At 32.0% G+C, this 20,333-nt stretch overlaps 1 long non-coding RNA gene and 1 other non-coding gene across 2 annotated transcripts in view; both read right to left on the bottom strand.

Annotated features, from left to right (window-relative positions):
* Positions 1-20,333, bottom strand: part of LOC149515340 (uncharacterized) — a 33,500-nt gene that overhangs the window by 4,043 nt on the left and 9,124 nt on the right. The gene's annotated exons all lie outside the window — the stretch shown is intronic.
* On the bottom strand, positions 6,602-6,708 carry LOC149515341 (small nucleolar RNA R71). The gene has a single exon (XR_016327168.1). It is a non-coding gene; the product is annotated as a small nucleolar RNA R71 (small nucleolar RNA).

Raw genomic sequence — 20,333 nt, forward strand, 5'->3', positions numbered from 1 at the left:
ATTATAAAATTACATAAGCATGTGCAACTAAATTTTTTTTTTTTTAACTATATTATTAATAGGTATAGTAAAAGAAAGTATGATGAAACTCCTTCAAGAAAGCAAATCAAAATAAGCTGACAACAAAAGAAGAAAAAATGAATTTTTATCACAGTTAAGAAGGGAAGATGATTATGAAGGATTTATTGATGAAGACATTGCTACTAGACAAGCCGTGCGAGATAGTATCCAATCACAACATGAGTGGCACAAAAGACAATAATTCAGACAAAGAACTAGTGGTTGGAGTAACATATATGAAGAAGGACGAAGCTCTCATGGTTCAGTTGTTGAATATTTTGAAGAAAGAACAAGGAAATCAACTCCAAATGAGTCTGAATTTTCATTAAGGGGAGCTGTTCCTGAATTGGTTAGAAGAAAAGTTCAAGACAACCAAAAGTAAGTGATTCATTTCTAAAGACATTAAGAAGAAAAATGGGTGAATCAGTATCAAAATTTTTTATATATGATCGACTTCCTTTTCAATTACCAAATTCCCCATGGTTGCATAATTTGATTTCTGTGGTAGCAGAAGTTGGCCAACATGTAAGACTTCCAACACCTTATAAGGTCTCAAATGTGTATTTAGAGTCTGAGTATCAACAAGTTCATGAATGGGTTAATGGATTAAAAGCTTATTGGAATGAATTGGGTGTCACTTTGATGTGTGATGGTTGGACCAATAGTTTGAATCAAATGCATATCATTAATTTTTTTGTTTACAGTAGTAAAGGGACTATATTTTGAAAATCTGTAGATGTCTCAAGTGTTCGTAGTAGAGATAAAAACTTTTACTACAGATTATGAGATGAAGTTGTGGAAGAAATTAGAGAAAAATACATTGTTCAAATAGTCACTGATAACGAGGCAGCACTTAAGGCCGCAGGAAAAAGACTAATGGAGAAGAGAAAACATTTGTATTGGACAGCATGTTCAGCTTATTGTTTGGACTTGTGCCTTGAAGATATTGGGAGGAAAAAAAATGTGGCAAAGGTTTTGGATGATGCAAAGAAAGTGACTTGTTTTATATACAATCACATTTGGACTGTTAATTTGATGAAGAAATATACACAAGGGAAGCAAATATTTCGTCATGCTCTTACCCGATTTGCCACTCATTTCATATAATTAGAAGAAATAATAAGGCAAAAGCAAAGCTTGAAAGAGATGTTCAATTCAAAGGTTAGTACTTAGTAATTAGTACAATTATTTAAACCTAGTATCTTTTTATGATATTATTGTTTTAAAATATTAATTTAAAATATATTACTCTAAAAATTTATTGATGAATATATACGAATTTAAAGATTCAAAATGAGGACAACAAAAATCAGGACTTGCTTATGAAGTCAAAAAAATCATTTTGGGAAAAGATTTTTGGAAAAAAGCAGGTGATATAATAAAAGTTTATGAGCCTTTGGTAAAAGTGTTGCGCTTTGTGGATGGTGATGAAAAACCAAAACCAACAATGGGCTTTATTTACGAGGCTGTGGATAGAGCTAAACAAGCAATTCAACAAACTTGTCGTTATTATGATGAATATGAAAAGATTATTGACAATAGATGGAGTTTCATGCACTCTGACTTGCATTTAGCTGGTAAGTAAACCAAGAATATAGATGGTATTTAAAAAATATATTTATTTTTTATACTTAAATTGCTTATATATTTATTTTTTATTACTTTAATATAATATTGTTATAAATTATGTTTAGGTTACTATCTAAATCCACAATTTCAATTTGGAGTGGAACATTCTGCAAATGTATTTAAGGAAACATTAGAAGGTATAAAAGCAGTTATTGAAAGATTAGAACCTTTGATAGATACTCAAATTAGAATGATTAATCAGGTTAGTATTTAATACTATTTTATAACTTTAACATTTGTTTTATGTGTTAAAAATTAAATTATTTTTTATTTATTCATCTATTATTGTATTTTCAATCGATGTAGTTATTATCATTTTGAGACAAGCATGAAACATTTGGTAGTCCACAAGCACAAAGAGCTTAGAAGCAAATGAATCCAGGTAACTAGTAAGTTAAATAATTATAATTTATTTATATTATTTAATTATATAGCCCATTAAAATTTAATTTAAATAATTTTATACAGCTAAGTGGTGGATGATATATGGCACTTGTGTTCCTGAATTACAAAAACTAGCAATCAAAGTGCTTAGTCAAACAACATCTGCATCAAATTGTGAACGTAATTGGAGCACATTTAGCTATATTCACACCAAAACAAGAAACAGATTGAAGTTTGAAAGACTCCAGAAACTTGTATATACCTATTATAACATGAGGTTGAGGATGAGACATCAGAAAAGAATGAGCATTGATGAAATAAATAATAGTTTTAATCCTATTAGCCTTAACCATATTTTTGAAGATGATGATTCATTAACAGAATGCTTGCAAGAGAAAGAAAATCCTCTATTAGATGGTCAAAAATCTGATTAATTGCTTGCAGATAATTCTGATAATGAAATGAATGTTGAACGATCACGTCAATCTCAAGAAAGGAATGTGTCTCATTCAAGTTCAAGTCCAACACCAAGTCAGAGTGATGATGGTGGTGGTTTAAGTCCAAATGATGATGGTGATGGTGATGGTGCGAATTTTGGTGATAATATGGATGCAAATCGACCTTACAGCCCACTTGGAGGAGAATTTGGGCTTGCTGCTACTGGTGGACTTTTTATTAATATGGTAGAATACGGAGGAAATCCATTTGCTGAATCTAGTGAGGGTCAAAGTGCACATACAACTCGATCAAAAGGAAAGCAAAGAAGCACCACTATGAAATTTCTAGAGGTTTTTCATCTTCAAGTGAGAGACCAAATTCTAGTAACTTTGAGTATAGTGAATCATCTGCTAGTATTCAAAGACATTACTATCCATCAGAACAACATAATTTTCAACCTCCTCATGGTTATCCACCTCCATATGGTTATTATCCACCTCAAATGTATCCTCCACCTCCTCAAATATATCTTCCACCTCAAATGTATCAGTTACCACAAATGTACCCTCCACCACAAATGTATCATCCACAAATATATCTTCCACCTCAAATGTATCAAGAACAAAGGTCTCAGGGATGAAGATGGAGTCAACTTGGCTCTCAAAGTGAAGATAGAGAATCTGATCCTCCTCGTCATTCTACCATGTGGTAAATTTGAAATATGTATCAATAATTGTAGTTGATGGAATTTGAATTTATTATATTTTTAAGTTTGTAATTTTATTAAATTAAATGCTTGGTATTTAACATATTATGTTTTGTTAATATTTGATTTGTCTAGAATTAATATTGAATATGAACTTGGCCAAGAAAAATTTTATGGATAAACCAAATATGAATGTTTTTATAATCTAAATAAAATTATGAATAATTTTTTTAGAAAATAAAAAACATAGAGTGTCATAAACTATTTTTAAAATCATTGAATAAGAGTTTTTATAATTATAATTATAATTATTACATTTTATAATAAATTGTGCAAAAAAAAAAATTCACGACTGTGATGACCGCAGTGACCGCAATTATCTCTGTTATATCCGAAAACGCGACAAATGCTACGCGACCGAAAACGTGATCGCGACCGCTATTTAAATCCCTGCTACACACTGCCAGCCACCTATTTTTCCTATGTTCCCTCAAGGGTTCTCTTTGCATAAACGCAATAATCCCTCAACACTATTTGGCAAACGCATTCTAACCCTTACCAACTGAGTACCTTCCAACATACCACCCATGAGAAATAGTATGATATTAAAATGTGCACATAGTTCTCTTCCCAGGTTCGACATCATAAGCATAATACCTAACCTCTTCAAAAGGCACCCCTTGAGATCTCGAAAAGCATTTTGTAGTGGTACGGTTTTGTATAGCAAGCCAAATGAAGTTATGTGTTTTAGGTGGTATATTATATTTTCAAAATGACGTGAATCATACTTGCTGCTCTAGTTCTAGATTCTATGGGTTTAGTGAGCTTGCAAATAGCTTTAATGAGAAAACACCTTACCTATCAGCTTCCCATGCTAAGCAGTCTCTCATTCCTTCTCTTAATAATATTGATTCCACCCTCTCTAGTAGATTCGCCCATTGTCGTCTTTCTCAATCAAAGAGATTTCTTCTGAATTGAATGGACCACTCCCTGGATTTGCTATTGAAAGCCTTTGCTATGCTACATTTTTTCTCAATTGCCAAAGAAAATAATCTAGGGAATATTTCTTTTAAAGTTTGTCTCCAGCCCATTTATCTAACCAAAAAAAGGCACTTGAGCCATCTCTTATGATCCATCAACAACCTCATAACACAATCAAATTTTCAACTCTTTAAAACTTTCTGAGTTCAACTACAACCTTACATACCTTTGACATGCTCTCGGTATTAACTTCAGAAGGTAGCCAGTGAAGTTTTCCTCTTCCATATTTTTCCCTTAACATTCTCTGCCACAAAGCTTCCTGTCCACACTGTATCTCTACCGCCACTTACCCAGCAGAGCAATAGTTTTGTTGATGATGGCTGATATTCCCAATCCTCATAGGTTCTTTAACTGACACAATACAGGCCCATTTAACTTTCGTTATGAACCTTCTCATGGCTCCACCTCCCCATAGGAAATTCCTTCTCAGCTGTTCAAGCTTTTTTATGACCCCTTTAGGTGCTTGGAATGCCGATAGGTAATAAAGGGAAGGGAACCGATCACTAAATTGACTAAAGCAACTCTACTCCCATTGGACAAATATTTTCTCTACCAGAGTGCTAGGTTCCAAGTTTGGATACTTCTTGGATTTGCTCCTAGGGGTATCCCAAGATACAAAAAGGGTATTTCTCCTCTAGCACACCTTAATATGTTGGCAATCTATTGGCACTCATAACACATACACTCACTAGATAAACTCTAAACTTGGAAAAGTTTATCTTTAAACCTAGTAAATGGTCATCCATGCAAAGGTGATAATCATATCCAGCCTAACATGAAGCCAAACCCAGAAGTCCAAGGGAGCTAAAGTCATATTCAGCCAAAGCAAGTATTGGAATACAAGAGGACTCTTTTAAATCTAAAAGAATCTTAGGATGAGTGAAAGAAGCGAGAAGATTAGGTTTTTAAATCTAAAATAGTCGAATCTCCCTCTTTGAAATTCAAACATGTTGACTTGACAAGACACCTAGGCAAAAGGTGGTATAAATGGACCAATACAAGAACTCTATTTAGCCACATAAGAGCAACATCTCTCATGAAGCTTCCCTATTGGTTAGACTTTATTTAATCCAAGATCACCTTTCAAATTTAAATGTGTTTTAGCTTGAATAAAACAATCTAGGTTTATCCTTCTTGGTTGAACCTTGTACTATAAATAAACCATGCATTTCAGTTGTAATTCATTTTTTTCCTATTCTTCCCTCTTTAGTTTAGGTTCTCTCTAGTTTTCTAGTTTATTTACAATCCCATTCGGTTAAAGTGATGGTTTAGCGTACATTCTTGTTTTCTCAAATTATTTCAATAAAAAGTTTCTTTTACAATTTTGCAAGTTCCCTTTCAATTTTATTGCAAGCAAATTTTTTAAAATACAAGTTCTTTCAATCATTATCAAGCAATTTTGTTCTTTAAAGTTTTTTATTTTGTTTACCATTACTACACTTGATCTTGTTTTGGCCAACATTCATTTCCTTTGCAAGCAGTAGGTTCAATCAAGCTTTAAGTTTTCTTGTGTTTCAAATCTATATTTTTTTCTTTTCATTATTTCGTTTGGCCTTTACATTTTCAAGTTGTCTTGTTTTCTTTCTAACAACAAGTTTTGGTCATCTAGATATAAGGTTCAAAGGAATCACTTCAGTACTTGGCCTTACACCATAATATAGTCATCGAGGGAACGATAGCCCTACTTATGCTTTTATTACTTACCTGTGCACTTGCAGCATAACAGAAATGAGCAATCAAGATTTTTGGTGCCATTGTCGGAGACTATCACAGTGCTAAAGACCAATACTGATAACTTTCCTTTCAACTTTGTAACCTAGATTTTTTTATTTGAATTTGCTTTAATATACTTTTAATCCTTTTTTAATCTTTTCTTTGTTTGCATGTGTAATCCAAGAAGTAGTGATTTGGCTTCATTAGACAAAGAAATAGAAAAAATGTTGGGAGTACTCCTATGGCTAATGCAACAAATGAAAGATAAAGGATACTTAGGGACTATGCTATCCTCAATCCTGATGTTTCCAACCATTAATTAGGCGGCCAACAATTCAAGCCAACAATTTCGAGATCAAGTTGTTTATCATCTAAATGGCCTAAACATTAGTTCAATTTGGAGGATTACCTAATGGTGACCCTAACCTTCATCTTTCTAGTTTTTTGGAATTATGTGACTTTTAAGTATAATGAAGTTCAGATGATGCCATTAGACTAAGGTTGTTTCCATTCTCTCTCAAGGACAAGGCCAAGGGTTAGTTATTATCATTATTTTCAGGCTCCATCACAACGTAAGATGACCTAGTTCAAAACTTCTTTGCCAAGTTTTTCCCACTAGCAAAGACTGCAAAAATGAGAAATGAGATCACCATTTTTCAATAATATGATGGTGAGACTTTATACAATGCTTGGGAAAGGTAGAAGGAGATGTTACACAAATACCTGCACCATGGACTTCCATAGTGGTTGCAGGTCCAGATCTTTTACAATGGGCTAACTCTTTTAACTAAAACCAACAATGATTTAGCAGCTAAAGGTGCCATTATGAACAAGACTGCTAATGAGGCTTATAAGCTAATTGAGGAAATGGCAACCAACAATTATCAATAAGGAGCCAAGAAGAATGTTCATAAGAAAGTAGCCTGTGTATTTGAATTAAACACTTTCATTACCATCATTTCTTAACTTGCCACCTTGACCAAGAAAATAAAAGCTATAGAAACCTAACAAACTATTGCCCTAGAAAATAAAAGCTATAGAAACCTAACAAACTATTGCCCTTGTCCAAGCTATCTAAAACCCTAGTCAAGAAACTTCACTTTAAGAAAAAGAATCTAACCTTGAAAAAGCTCTATCACAAGTCATCTAAGCACAAGAATGTGCCTTAAAAACTCAAGCTATCTCTTTTAAGAGCCTAGAACTTCAAATGAATCATCTAACTAAAAAGCTCACCAAATACCTTAATGAAGATCCCCTTATGAAGAATTAGCGATCATAACTCTTAGGAGTGGAAAAGTTTTGCAAGAAAAACCAATTGCTTGTAAAGTAACCTTTAAAGACCTGATTGAAGAGATCATTATAGAGGAGGAAAAGGATGAAAAAAAAATAGGGGAAAAGCAGATAGCAAAAGAAATGAGGTCACAACTAGCCATTCACCAATCCTTTTTCCATAAAGATTTCGATGTCAAAAAGAAGACAAGCAATTTACAAGATTTGTCGAAATATTTAAAAGCTTGCAAATGACTATTCATTTCACGAAAGCCATTAAGCATATGCCAAAATTACTAAATTCATGAAGGAAATTTTTTTTAATAAAAAGAAATGAGAAGACTTCAAAATAATAAAGAATGCAGTGCCATCCTACAATAAAGACTGCCACTTAAACTTAAAGATCTAGGGAGTTTTACTATACACTATACCATTGGTAGTCGACATTTTAATCAAGCTTTATGCCATTGTCCATTGTCAGAAAAATTGATGTAAGAGAATTGAAACCAACTTTGGTGACAATCCAACTAGTCGATTGGTCCCTAAGGCATCTTGAATGTATGGTGAATGATTTGTTGGTCCAAGTGCAAAAATTTGTATTCCCACCCAACTTCATAGTATTAGATATTGGGAAAAACGTTGGTGTACCCATCATCTTGGGAAGACCCTTTCTCAAAATGAGGAAAGCCTTGATTGACTCGTAAAAAAGGGAACCCACAATGAAAATGTAAGACCAAGAGGTAACTTTTAACATTAACCAAACACTAAAGTACCCTTAAAAAATAGATGATATGCCTCAAAGAGACATAATTCAAGAGACATTTGAAGAGGGGGGATTGAAAACACTCTGCACTAATGAGCCAAAGAAGAATGATGACTTAGAGCCATTTATCAAAACTCTCAAACCATAAATTGAAGAACCCCCCAATGTTGGAGCTTAAACCTTTACCACCCTATCTTAGATATGTATTTTTGGGCGAATCATCCATTCTCCCAATCATTATCTCCTCAACTTTAAGTAAGGAGCAAGAAGAGAAGCTATTAGGTGTATTTAGATAACAAAAGAAAACCTTCACATAGTCAATTATGAATATAAAAGGTATTAGTCCAACTATCTACATGCACAGGATCCTATTAAAAAAAGGCCATAAAATAATAATTGAGCAGCAAAGGTAGTTAAATCCTACGATGAAGAAGGTCATGAAAAAAAGATCATAAAGTGGTTAGATGCAAGCATGATTTACCATATTTCAAATAACTTGCAGGTAAATCTAGTCCAGTGTGTACCAAAAAAAATAAGAATGACAATGATAACCAATAATTGCAATGAATTGATTCTTACTAAAACGATCACAGGATGGAGGGTCTGCATGGATTATCAAAAATTGAACAAAGCCACACGTAAGGATTATTTCTTACTACCATACAATTTATAGCGATTTACATGTCATTTAAGAGTTAAAATTTAGAAAATTTTCATGAATTTTGCTTAATAATGATGTAAATTTGTGATTTTCAAGTTTGCATGAAAAAACAAAACAATTTGGATGTAAAAGTGAAAATCCATGCAAACCATGCAAAGGTGACAAGAGGAAGCCATGCATGAACCATGCATTCCATGCAAAGTTGGTGAAATACCATTTGACCAAGACTTAGAAAAGGCCACCAACAACCCATTCAAACATGCATGCAAAAGTAAGCCATCCATGTAAAGATGTAACCATATCCAACCCAACATAAAGCCAAACCAAAGAGCCTAAGGGAGCTAAAGTCATATTTAGCCAAAGCAAGTATTGGAATACAAGAGGACTCTTTTAAATCTAAAAGAATTCTATGATGAGTTAAAGAAGCAAGAAGATTTAGTCTTTAAGTTTGAAATAGCCAAATTTTCCTCTTTGAAATTTAAACATGTTGACTTGGCAAGACACCTAGGCAAAAGGTTGCATAAATGGACCAATACAAGAACTCTATTTGACCATATAAGAGCAACATCTCTCCCAAAGCTTCCCTAGTCATTTGGACTCTTTTTAAATCCAAGATCACTTTTCAAGTTTAAATGTGTTTTAGCTTGAATAAAACTATCTAGGTTCATCCCCTTTGACCGAACCTTATACTATAAATAGGCCATGCATTTTACTCGTAATTCATCCCTTATCCCATTTTTCCCTTTTTAATTTAGGTTCTCTCTAGTTTTGTATTTTATTTACATTTTCATTCGGCTAAGGTGATAGCTTAGCCTACATTCTTATTTTCTCATAGTTATTTCAGTACAAAAGTTTCTTTTACAATTTTGCATGTTCCTTTTCTTTTTAGTTGCAAGCAAACTATTTTAAATATAAGTTCTTTCAATTATTATGAAGCAATTTTGTTCTTTAAAGTTTTTGGTTTTGTTTACCATTATGGCACTTAATCTTGTTTCGGCCAACATTCATTTCCTTTGTAAGCATTCGGTTTAATTAAACTTTGATTTCACTTGTGTTTCAAATCTTTTTTTTTTCTTTACATTATTCCATTTGGCCTTTACATTTTCAAGTTGTCTTATTTTTTTCTAACCATAAGTTTTGGTCATCTAGATATAAAGTTCAAAGGCATCACTTTAGTGCTTGGCCTTGCACCATAATACAGTTATCGAGGGAACAACAAACTTACTTTCACTTTTATTACTTGACAGCGACTTGTGCACTTGTAGCCTAATAAAAAAGAGCTATAAATCACTAGATGGATTATTTGTTCCACATTACTGCCCATAATTCCTAAATAGTCTTCTTTTTAGTATTAATCTATTCCTCTCTCTTCTCCTTATCCATTTCTTGGATCTTTTCTTTCAATTTGGCAATCCCCTCATCAAACAACCTGAACACCTTTTTATTCCACTTTTTGATATGCCTTTTAATTTCTTCAATTTTGTTTTCAACCTAAAACCCGAGTTACCTTCAATTTTATAAAATTTCCATTTTTTGCAACTTCCTTTCCAAACTCCTTATTGTTCATCCAACAATATAAGAACCTAAAAGGTCTTAGCCCCCAATCAATTTTATCATAAGTTAGCATTAAAGGGTAATAATCAGAGATAGACCTTTTAAAAGCCCTTTGATATAGATCTTCAAAGCCTAGTAACCACTCAAGCAAAATAAAAAGGCAATCGAACCTATTCCTTTTTATTCCAAGACTGTACCATGTGAACATTTTGTCACTCAAAAGAAGTTCACTCAAAGGTAGATCAACTAGCTTTCTATAGGAATGAAATCATTAAAGCTATCTACTCCAATTCCATATATCGCACACCATTTTCTTTCATCTGAGAACCTCATAGTATTGAAGTTACTAGTGATGCACTAACTTTCATTTATGTCATCATTTGTTAGTAACTGATCTTCCTAGAGTCTTTTCTTTTCCTCTAAGACATATGAAGTGTTGACATTTGAAATGTTACAGTAAAGCTCATGCTGTAACCATCTTCCTATAATTACCAAGAACCTATCTTTAATTACCATAAAGATTATATTGAAGCTGTTAATTTCCCAAACTACCATTAAACCTCTGAATCTTCCTACAGTAGAAGAAAACACTAGTTAAAATTATTAGATGGCCATGGCCTCTCCACTTGTTTGCTATCACAAGTTTTTAGCTTCATTTCCTGTAATAAAATCATGTCCAAGTTTTGCTTTCTTATCAACCTTGCAATTTCACCACACTTGAAATGCCCCTAATGTTCCTCGAGACTATCCTCATTCCCTTCCTTCCCTCTAGATTTAGCTTACAAATACTATTAAAATATAGTATCAACTACCACTTCCTAATAAAATCACTAATTTAACAATTAAAACTAGAGAAAGGAGGAAGACAAATTAACTCAGCCATAATCGTTATGTTCTATCTTGCTGGTTCTCTTTCCTTTCTTCCATCAATTGCAACATTTTGATCAACTCTCCTTCATCCCCTAAAAACTCTATCCCTAGTTATTTCCCAACGCTTCAAATAGCTTCAACTTCTTCCAACAAGCTTTTCTTTCTTTCATCTTTACATAGAACCTTGTATCGATTCATGAAACCTCCATTCAAGAGTGAGCCATTTACAATCATTTTGTCTTTATATCTTCCTCTACACCTTTTTTATTTGATCTTTTCTTACTTTTTTTGCTTTCTCTACAAGTCAATTGATACTCTATGTCTTCGTAATAGCACTATCTCACTTCTTTAACAACACAAGAAAAGATAAAAACCTTTTTTTCTCCCTCTCATTTTTTGTCTCAATTATACAAATGGTAAGTCTCCAGAGTTGAGTATGGGTGTATAAATTCCACAATCTCTATTGAAGCGAACATCTACCTCATTAAAATGGGCCCTTTCTATTAGGCCAGCTATGCAAGAAAACCCAAATTCTCCAAGCCTATTATCAGATATGCAATAAAACCCAAATTCACTAATCTTGTTCTTAGGTGTATTCGCTAAAGTTTCCTTACTACTGTCAATACCTCTTGTTGACTTAAGTTGGCATGTGCTTGAAAACTACATTTCTCTTACTACCTCATTAGACCTAGAGACCCACTCATTGTTTGATATCCTATCTTCATTAATAATTCCTTTGCAAATTACATGTTATTATTTTCAAAAATGTTTGCTCATCATTCATTTTGCTACCTTCTTGTCTTCCTTTATTCACTGCTAAATTTTTTATTGACTCTAACTCTCCAACTTCTTCCATGTCATCATCATTCTCCTATGCAGATTTACTTTTTGCAACTCTCACTTTGTGCTATTCACTTTTTTGGTCAGATTTCAAAAAGATTTATAACACCCTGACTTGCTAAAAGAAATCACCAATTTTTAGCTTCACTATTTCGTATATCCTGTTCATAGAGCTAGTAATAATTTGGATAATTCCTTTTTCAAAGGATTTATCACCAATATCTATTGAAATAAACTCCTCCCATCAGATGGCATTGTTTTGGAACATTTTTTCATTCCATGCATAGATTTGGACCCCATAGCAAACTAACCATTTACATTATTTAGGATATGTATTTTTAGTCCACAACTCTATTTTCTCAAAACATTTGTCTAATCCTGCCCACTTCAAACTTTTCATTTTCTCAAAAGTTCTAGCATGTCCAAAAGAGACAAGAAAAGATAATTATGAGATTTTCTTGATGGTTACTCCATCCACCCTTTATTCATTTAATCAATTACACATGTTGATACTCGTTGAAGGAACATTACAATGTCCAAGAATACTCATTTCAAGACAATAAAGTTTCTCCTCACCAATTCTTCTTTAAATGAACATATCCTTTTCAATCGCTATCGATGTAGAGCCAAGCTCCAATGGCCCCTTCTTGTCTTCTTTTAAACTGCCTTTTACAATCTTATTAAGAATTTAATAAGATTTTAAAATCTTAAGGCTTAATTAAGTATAAGGGAAAGGGAATGAAAATAACTCATACACAAGAAAAAGCATGCTTCTTTCCAAACTTTAATATTTGTGAAAAAAACTAAGAATATATAGAAAAAATGTTTATCAAATTATATAAGCACCTTAGGTTTATATACAGTTAACCAAAGGGTAAACTGGAAAATTAAATCTTCATAAAATTGATCCCTATAATTAAGAGATTGTCTATCTTAATTTTCTATCCCTAATTCTGGGGATACAAATACTTAATTTTAGAGATACAGATTACAACCAATTGTGACTAAATATTTTTCCGCACTCCTTCTCAAGCTAGTGAATAAGTGTTTTTCATTTCCAGCTTGAAAAAATTTCTTGAAATATTGCATTGCTGAGACCTTTAGTGAACACATATGTAAGTTAACCCTTGGTTAATGTATATGGTACCCATTGTCTAGTTTCTCCTTTATAAAGTGTCGATCTACTTCAATATGTTTTGTTCTATCATGTTGCACAGGATTATGTGCAATGCTTATTGTAGACTCATTATCATAGTAGAGTCTCATTAGTCCATCCCACTTGTTCTACAAGTCTTTTAAAATAATCTTTAACCATAGTAGTTCACAAGTTCCTTAAGCCATTGCTCTAAACTCTATTATAGCACTTGACCTTGCCATCATATTTTGTTCTTTTACTCTTCCAAGTCACAAGATTATGACTTAAGAAAATACAGTAACTAGATGTAGATCTTCTATTAGTTACCAAACTAGCATAATTAGCATTTGTATATGCCTTTAGAACCGGCCTTAAATTTCTTTTGAACAAGATATCTCTTCCAAGATTGTCTTTCAAATAGTGTAGTACATGGTAGATAGTCTATAGGTACACTTCTTTATGACTATGCATAACTTAACTTATTACACTCACAGCATATGTTATATCAAGTTTACTATATGAAAGATAATTAAATCTTCTAACTAATCTCTAGTACATCTTTCTATGTACCACATCTTCATTAGTTTCTCCAAGTTTATGATTAGGATCTATAAAAGTATTTACAAGTTTACGTGTCAGCTTCCTAGTTTGCTTTAAAAAATCTATCATATATTTCTATTACGGGATGAAAATACCATGTCGTGAGTGAGCTACTTTAATTCTTATGAAGTATTTCAATCTTCCTAGCTCTTTTATCTTAAATTCTCTGGCTAAACTACTTTAAAGATTCTCTTTCTTTTTTATCATCTTTAGTTATAATTATATCATCAACATACACTAAAGATCTGTGACTTTCCCTAATCCGAGTGCTTGATAAATAATGTGTAATCTCCCTGACTTTGCTTATATCCCATTACTAGCATCACTTTGGAAAATATCCTAAACCAAGTCCTAGGATATTGTTTAAGGCTATATAAAGCCTTTTTTAGCTTACATACTTTGTTTGCTTTTAAATGACCTCCAAATTCGAATAGAGCCTTCATATACATTTTTTCTTCTAAATTACCATGTAGAAAAGCATTTTTTACATTAAATTGTTGAAGCTGCCAATTGTAATTTGTAGCCAAATATAACAAAATTCTAATTGTATTCATCTTGGCAACTATGGGCAAAAATTTCCTGATAATCCACTCCATAAGTTTGAATGTAACCCTTAGCCACCAAACTGGCCTTATACCATTTAGTAGTACCATCCCTCTTATATAGTGAAAACCCATTTACACCTAATTGGATTTGTTTTTTTAGGCAACTCTACCAGTTCCTATATCTTATTTTTCTCTAAAGCTTCAATTTCTCACTAGATAATGCCTAAGATAATGTAGTTGGAATAGAAATAATGTTTAGGCTCATAAGGAAATTTTTGTGAAATGGTGAGGATTTTTCAAATGATACAAAATTAAAGATTGGGTATAGCGGATGTTTAGTACATTCTCTGGTTCCTTTCCTAATGGCAATAGGCAAATCAAAATCACTAGCTTTAGTTTTAGGAGATTCATGCTCATTTTGAGAAATAAAGTTAGAGACTATAATTACCTTATTTCTAGAGTTAAGATCATGTTCATGAAATTGCACCGGTTCGTGAACTGGAACTTTTTTTCTTGAATACACCTATAATTCCTTTATAGAATCAAGAACAATATTATCCTTAGTCATAGCTTCTATGTTTAGAATAGATTCAGACTCAAATTCAATGTTGAACTTGGATTTAAAAGAAATAGGTTTAGACTTAGAAGAATTAATGGGTGAAAATATTGAGGAGAAAGACAAGTCAAATAAAAAAAAAGTCTTCACCCTTATCTTTCATGAATGAAGTCTCTCATTGAAGATAAGGTTAAGTAAAAAGTGGTTTACTTTTTTAAAAAGTGGCATCAGTAGACACATAGAATTTTTTGGTAGAAGGATGATGTACTTATACATTTTTTGAGTTGATGAATACACTGCAAACTTAAGTTAATGAATACCACACAAAAATACACTTAACTGCTCTTGGATCCAACTTCTCCCTATTATAACTATGAACATGAACAAATGATGTATAGCTAAATATCCTAGGTGTGAGATTGTTTATGGTATTAAAGTTAAGTAGAATTGTGAGAGTAGTTCCATAAGAGTTTTAAATTCCAAAATACTTGAAAGTAACCTATTTATAATGTGTGCCAAAGAGAACAGTTTCTCCCTAATAGGATTTAAGTACATTTACTTGAAAAAGTAAAGCTCCAGTTGTTGCTAGCAAATAGTTATTTTTCCTCTCTACCACTCCATTTTACTGTTGACTATTAACACAAAATGGCTCATGGATATTCCTCTATTTTTGAAAATAGGTAGATAGACTCTAATCAAGATAGTCTTTTACATTATCATACCTAAATCTCTTGATTTTCACTCCAAATTGATTTTGAATCATGTTTTGGAAGCCTACAAACACGCTATTCACATTTGATTTGGATTTAAGTAAAAATATTCAAGAGACTCTGGTACAATCATCTATGAATAAAACAAACCATCTTATGCCAAAAATATTAAAAATTGTAGAAAGACCCTATATGTCATTATGAATAAAGTAAATAGGGGTAGAATTTTTTTTATTACTAACTGTTGTATCCATTTTGTTCAGTATTATTATTATTATTATTATTAGTATTATTATTATTATTATTATTATTATTATTATTATTATTATTATATTTTCCTTTTTTTCTTTTTTTCTTTCTTTTTTTCTTTTTTTTTTGATATGTTTGACAAAATCTTAGTGCATTAAATGCACCCTTTCCAAAGTCCACAATCTCAGCCACCGACAATTGCCTAACACCTTGCCTAACTTAGCAACATGAAATTTGGCCACCAAAAGTTCACCAGATTGGTTAAAAATCAGGGATTTGAATATAAAAAAATTTGAGATTTGAATCCAAAAAATCTAGGATTTGAATTTCAGAAAGCTCTATAAATAAAGCTTGTTTCCTATAAGAAAAGAGGGAAGCGATTGAAAAAAAAATAAATTGAGAAAAAAGTTTTTGTCAGATAAAAAAAAGAGGCTTTGTAAAAGAAAAAACAGAAAACCAAACACACAAACACAAAAATCCAAACCGTTGGTAGTAGGGATCATAGTGCCAAAAACATAAAAAAAAATTTTTTAACCAAAACTTTGGGCCTCTATCTATGCCATTTAAGGTGGTTTTCTCGCAAAACAAAGGCTAGATTTATGTTTAGGGGGTTGAGGGAAACATTTTTGATGATTTTGATTTTTTCTAATCATAAATGATCGATGGGAGGTGACAGTGACCAAAAACTGACACTGCGTTAATTAGTTGGAATCTGGGAGCAGAGGTGGCCGATTGGAGTTAGAGAAAGAGTTTGGGATAAAGAGGAGGTAGAGAGAGGGAAGAAAGAAAATGAAAGAAATAAAATTTAGGCTTTTATAGTTGCTGTCAAAACCAAAATGATGTTGTTTAGGATCTAGAGGATCCATGTGTCAACCCGAGACCCGACTTTGGGGTCCGCGCATCTGACCTAGAGACTTGGCATCCCTCAGCCTTTTACTGATCTAATTGAATCGGATCTGGACCATCAAACCGCCATAGAACTGCCAAAATGGTCAACTGAGCCATTGAACTGTCCTTTGACCAAGATTGACAAGGGGCATTTTCGATATTTTTGCCATAATTTTTTATCTTTTTATTTTTTTGCTTAAATTTTGTATATATTTCTATTATTTAATTTATGATTTTTTTTGTTATTTTTTTAAACTTTTGATAGAAAAATAAAATAAATAATAAAATGACATAACGAAGATTAAAATTTTAATGAATAAGAATAAAGAAATATAATGAAAAAATAAATAAAATATGATAAAATAGAAATAAAATCTCAAATAGTGATTTTACTAAAAATATTTGCACAAAATAATTTTCTAAAATATTCTAGAAGTGTTAGAAATATTTTAAAATTCTTCATGCATAAAAAATAATAAAAAATATTATTAATAAAAATGTAAATCACAAGGGGCGATTTTCACACAAAAAAATCTCTAAAATATTCCAAAAGTGTTGGAAATATTTTAGAATTTTTCATAATAATAATATTCACATCAGATAAATAAAAAAAGATAAAAATAATAATAACAATATTTATATGATCACAAGTGGTGATTCTTTAAAAATATTTTCTTAAAATTTTGCCAAAAGTGTTGGTAAGATTTTTGAAAATCTTTTCAAAAAAATAAAATATAAAATGTTTAAATTGTCAAAATAAATAAAATTTTACAAAAATAAAGGTCACAAGTGGTGACTTTATCAAAATTTATTAAATAAAAGATTTTCTCAAAATAGTTCGAAAGTGTTAAAATATTTTGAATGTTCAACCAATAAATTTTATTTCGGTAATAAAATAAATAATCAATAAATATTACTAAGTAAATTAAAATTTTTGTCGATAATAAAATTAAAAGGGAATTACAAGTGGTGATTTTCCTCCATTTTTTTAAAAATCATATAAAAAGTGTTAGTGTTAGAAAATTATGATTTACTTAAAAAATAGATTAAAATAAATCCAATGACGGAGTCTCTTCAAGAAAATAAGTGATTTTTTTTAATGCTCTTAAGGCGAAAAAATTTTCAATTATACCGAAAGTATCAAAAATAACTTAGAAATTTTTTTACAATAAAAATAAAAAATAAGTAAAAGACTATTCAAACAAGATCATTCTAGGATCATATAAAATTAATTGGTACCATCTTCATATAGGTGTCATGGGGGTGCTACAATCTTCCCCACACGAAATTGTACTCTCAAACCCAACCTCAAATTCGTTGACCAAAAATAGGATCGATGGCCAATCACACCTCAACAAAAAGATTGATGGTGATTCCTTGATCTTTATGTCTAGTGATCGAGTCCCCGGATGAAAAATTTTTATGACGGTTTGGTGACTTTGCTAGAGACATTAGGGAGTCAAACCAAAATTAATTTTAATATCATCCTAGGTATTGGCTAAATAGTCTAGTTTTCTTTATTCATTCATTTTATGGATTCATTTGACTAAGTTCTATTTTATTTGTTTATTTTTTTGAAAGGTGTTTGAAAATCTGTTCTGTCACACACTGTACATGTATATCATAACATGAGCTCTAGACCTAGGTTTTGTCCTTCTTAGGAGGAAGTAAAGTACCTATGCTCTCATGATGTGTTAACCTCTACAATGGCTAGTGAAATACTCACACTCAAATTGAATCTTTTCTGTTTATAACCTATCATGGGTGAGGATCGAAGTGCTTTACTAGTCCAATTGGGCGATAGTGAGGAGCAATTTGGGAACCTTTAACTCGTTATCCTAACCAAGCATATAAAGGACTTAGGAAGCCTACGTTAAGATAGAGCCATTACCACCTATGATTTAGAATTATCCTAGACACATAACGATACAGGAAGGAACGAGCCATGATTGTTTTATCTTTTTATTATTTGTCTCATGCATTATCACATTTTCATACAAGGAGTTGTTTGCCACATACCAATTTTGACAAAATGAATCTTAGTTACATCCATGGAAAGCTTAGAGCAGTCTCAATCCTTATCGGTCCAATATGATGCCTTAAAAATTAGATCAGAGGAAACAAAAAGTAAAGAAAGAGATTGTTTGCCAATAGATTATGTGTCCATTTTTCATAAGAAGGTTCAACTTAATTTGAAGCAAAATGACCTTTCTAGTTTGGTTTTGATTTGGAAGCAAAGGAACAGCACTATGTTAGAAAAATTTCAAGAGAAATATGGAGACTTAGCATTACTTCTCTCGATAAAGGTGGATGTAAAACTTCTTAGAGCCATAATGTGGTTTTGGGATCCTTCATATAGATGCTTTATGTTCAATAAGGTAGATATGGTGCTCGTAATTGAGAAATATTCCACGTTGTTTCGCTTACACCTTTAATGTCCTGTTAAAGTTTATTTATGAAACAAAAGTATAGGCTACTATAAAAAGCATGCTGTGATGATGAAAATTAGTGTAGAAGAGGTTGATAGACATGTTAAAGGAAAAGGCGATAATGCATATATTTCTTGTGATTTCTTACATAGTCACCTAGCTAAAATTACAGGTGACAAGAGGTGCTTAACTCTATTTGCTCTAGCCTTGTATGGAATGGTGGTGTTCCTAAAAGGACTTGGATATATAGATGTAGCAATGATGGATTTCTTAGAGCCAGTTGAGAACAATGTCAATTTGGCACCAGTCATTTTGGTAGAAACCATCAGGTCCTTGAATTTTTGTCAACAAGAAGGAAATGTTCATTTTATAGGGTGTATACAACTCTTATATGTATGGATGAAAAGTCACTTTGAAGCTAAGGAGGGCAAATTCCATAAACCTTATCTCACCTCTAGTTTTCATTTGAAAGAATTTTGTGAGATCAAATGGTTAGAATTGAGCTCTGGTAAATAGTGGATATCCTATTTACGAAATTTGACAAGTCAATAAGTGGTGTGGAGCGCTTCTTGGATGCCATATGATTTAGTACTTCATAGCTATAAAGACAAACCTTAGGTTCCACTTTTAAGCCCTAGGTTATGACCAGTTATGTGCCATTAATGGTGCTGAGGTAGTTCAGATATAAACAGCTTGTTCCAATGACGTATGGACTTAATTAGTTAGGTTTTGCTTACGGTGAACCATATTCCATAAAAATGGTATGAAAAATTGTCCAAGCATGGAAACAAGCAAAAAAAAATGGAGCAAAGTTGGCACACCGACAAGATCAGCCTCGAATATTCCATTTGGACACTAGGTGGGCTAAAGATGTTCTGATTCTAGATGAAGATAGTTTAAACAAACTATCTAGTCCATTTCTCCAAAGCCTCGAGATTTCTCGCTAGAAGCAAAAATTGCAAAGCGAAAGTTACAAGAAGAAAAATAAGAATTGGAACACGAAAACAAAAGGCTAAAAAAAAAATAAATGAAAGTATGCAACAACAAGAAAGAAAAATCCAGCAGATCAATTATGATAGAGATGGATGGAAGAATTTGTTTGCGGATTTAAACAAGACACACTCATTTACCACTCTTGAACTAGATTGACTCCTAAAACATAATGAATAGTTGCAAGCAAAAAAAAGAGAAAAAATGCATTCTCATAAATTTAAATGTATAATTCAATGCTTTAGAAAGCTGCCAATTAAGTCAAAGCTTAGGTTTCCATTCTATAAGAGGAATGCCAAGAAT

Source organism: Durio zibethinus, chromosome 13 (genome assembly GCF_047325235.1).
Source record: "Durio zibethinus cultivar Kanyao isolate XHJ-2024 chromosome 13, ASM4732523v1, whole genome shotgun sequence".
Taxonomy (NCBI): Eukaryota; Viridiplantae; Streptophyta; class Magnoliopsida; order Malvales; family Malvaceae; genus Durio; species Durio zibethinus.